Below are 2,767 nucleotides of genomic sequence, written 5' to 3'. Positions count from 1 at the left end.
CACTCACAAGATTTGTATGTGTACAGAAACATATGCCATGAATAAAATACATTTTGTATGATGTTATTATTTGAAGTTTTCTATAAGCATGATAAGTGCTTTATGCTGAAGTTTGTTTTGGGGTTTCAAATGTCAATGGTTTGTTGAGATTCATACTTAACTTCAGCAATGCATTCTTGTCATAAGAGATGACTAAAGGATTCTGGTGTCAGGCTTGCTGACTTGGTAGACATGTCACTGTATACAAATTGCATAGAACTATGTGCGGTGGGGTAGCTTTTAGCAATATCACGACCAGAAAAGGGCTTCACACGTCGTACCCATGTGAAATTCAAGCAAACTCTAGCATAACTCAAGTAAAAAAATCGTTTTTACTTGAGTTATGCTAGAATTTGCGAATTAACTTATCCAAGGCTTAATTTGAGCCCTTCGGGGGACTTGGTCCCGTACAACCATTGTGTATACTACTCATGTGGGGAATCAAACCAGGGTCTTCGGCATGACAACCGAACACTTTAACCACTAGGCTACCCCACCGCCCACATGTTGCCATGAGAGCTGGATGGCAGTGTATGGCTGATGGAAATAGTGCTCAGACTGTCAACCACTGGTTCTCCTGGCTCAGATAGTTATTTCCAGACAGGTGTGCTGTCTGATGCCCTTCAATCACCTGAACTCCATGGTGATTCCTGTATAATTTTGAACAGGATCTGTATCAGGAACTGTAACAGGAACAGGATCTAGACCAGGAACAATGACAGGATCTAGACCAGGAACAATGACAGGATCTAGATCTGGAACAGGATCTGTATCATCAATATAACAGTGTCAAGTGCAACCTGACCTAGAATCTTCAAAACAATTAGGAATGTGAGATTATTATTCAGATCATCACTGTTTTGTGTCCGCAAAATGAAAAAACAACATTGAGCATTGCACATTGTTCCCCTTTTATCCAACACAATCAACAGTATAATTAACATGACATTCCATCAGCTCTATGTTATAAAGACAATATCATTGCATGTCTCACAATACAATCAAATGACAATGATAAAGAACCAAACAAAGTTCATGATAAACAGTACAATAAAACTGTAAGTAGAGATTTCTTTCTCAACAACAGCTGCATTTGCCATGTGAATACAGCAACCTCAAGAATTCTAAAATATGTTTTGAAAACCATAGAATTTATACATATGAAACCCCAAGTTCTGAAGTTCTTCATCCAGTTTAAGTTATTCTGTACAATTCATACTCTGGTAATAAAGCATAAAAAAATAATAATTTGAATTTTTAAACATTGTCTGAAAATGTGCTTCTTTTAGCAAAAATCATTCCAGCCTTAATAAAGCAGTAACAAACATGGAATCACCACATATTGCATCCTCAGACACAGGAACCGCAATATAACAATGTAACCAAGACGAAAATCAATAACCTGCATGCCAATCTCCCTCACAAAATATAGATTCGTATGGATTTAAGCCAGCTGGTTAATTTTTGTGAATCTGATGCTCTGGATTTCCAGTTGTGTTTCCGAAAATAGAATTATTTATACTGAACCTTGTCAAGCCACATAAATAATCATGAGAATATTTCACTTACACGCCGAGTCGACATCAACGGGATGTCTACAGTGATGGTCGTACAACTTTGATGAAACCCACAAAGATGATTTTAAAACATACCTTGAAAAAATGTGCGTCAAAGATGGAATTAAGTTAAAAATAATATTCCCATGAAATTTTCCCATCTTCATTTGAAATGTAAATTATGTAAATTTCAATTTCAAAAGCCATTATAAAATGGAAATCAAACAGAACAGTTCTAGTGTTTTACATATTTGAATCTAAACAAGGACAGTTCATTGTAGACATGGGTGCTGTTGTACAAAACAACCTTAGTGCTACGACAGTCGCAAGTCTATGTTAAGGTATGGGAGTTACGATCACCTTAGTGCTATGACAAGCGCAAGTCTATGGTAAGGTATGGGAGTTACGATTCACCTTAGTGCTATGACAGTCGTAAGTCTATGTTATAGTATTGGAGTTACGATCACCTTAGTGCTACGACAGCTGTAAGTCTATGTTAAGGTATGGGAGTTACGATCACCTTAGCACTACGACAGTCGTAAGTCTATGTTAAGGTATGGGAGTTACGATCACCTTAGTGCTACGACAGTCGTAAGTCTAAGTTAAGGTATGGGAGTTACGATCACCTTAGTGCTACGACAGTCGTAAGTCTATGTTAAGGTATGGGAGTTACGATCCACCTTAGTCCTAAGATTGCTTTGCACAACGGCATCATGGATGACAAAGCATACAGCTTAAATGTACAGTACACTGAGGTTATAATGAATTAGTCAACACTTAAATTATTTTAGGTGACTGAACCAAAATTATTGTTATATGCATTTCAACTTAATACACAGCAAGTGGTCGGAACAAAAAAATAATCATATTCGTCAGTTCATTACAAGCATGATCTTCGTAAATATATCGTTATATTTCACCAAGTTTAGGACTTAAATCAAACGTTTAATGAATCATATATATATACAATATCAATATTTTAAATAATAAATACAAAATTATAAAGAATGAGGACTATTTTTATGGATATACAACTATAAAAATAGTCCTCATTCTTCATCTACCCAACTTCTAGAATGTCAATCAAAGAAATAAATGATACTGGAGTAAAATAACTGCTTCTTTAATATATCCTCATGCAGAAAAAGTAACTAGCATGACTACCAAAAAAC

At 35.7% G+C, this 2,767-nt stretch overlaps 1 long non-coding RNA gene across 1 annotated transcript; it reads right to left on the bottom strand.

The window, feature by feature from the left end:
* Positions 1-938: 938 nt before the first annotated feature.
* On the bottom strand, positions 939-2,365 carry LOC124271645. Its single transcript, XR_006897096.1, has 2 exons — positions 2,276-2,365; positions 939-1,955 (listed from the first exon to the last, which is right to left on the bottom strand). It is a non-coding gene; the product is annotated as an uncharacterized LOC124271645 (long non-coding RNA).
* Positions 2,366-2,767: the final 402 nt, after the last annotated feature.

Source organism: Haliotis rubra, unplaced genomic scaffold (genome assembly GCF_003918875.1).
Source record: "Haliotis rubra isolate DU_JTF1 unplaced genomic scaffold, ASM391887v1 Scf162, whole genome shotgun sequence".
In the NCBI taxonomy this organism is placed as follows: Eukaryota; Metazoa; Mollusca; class Gastropoda; order Lepetellida; family Haliotidae; genus Haliotis; species Haliotis rubra.
The sequence above is the reverse complement of the archived record's forward strand: the minus strand, read 5'-3'. Positions and strand labels throughout refer to the sequence as shown.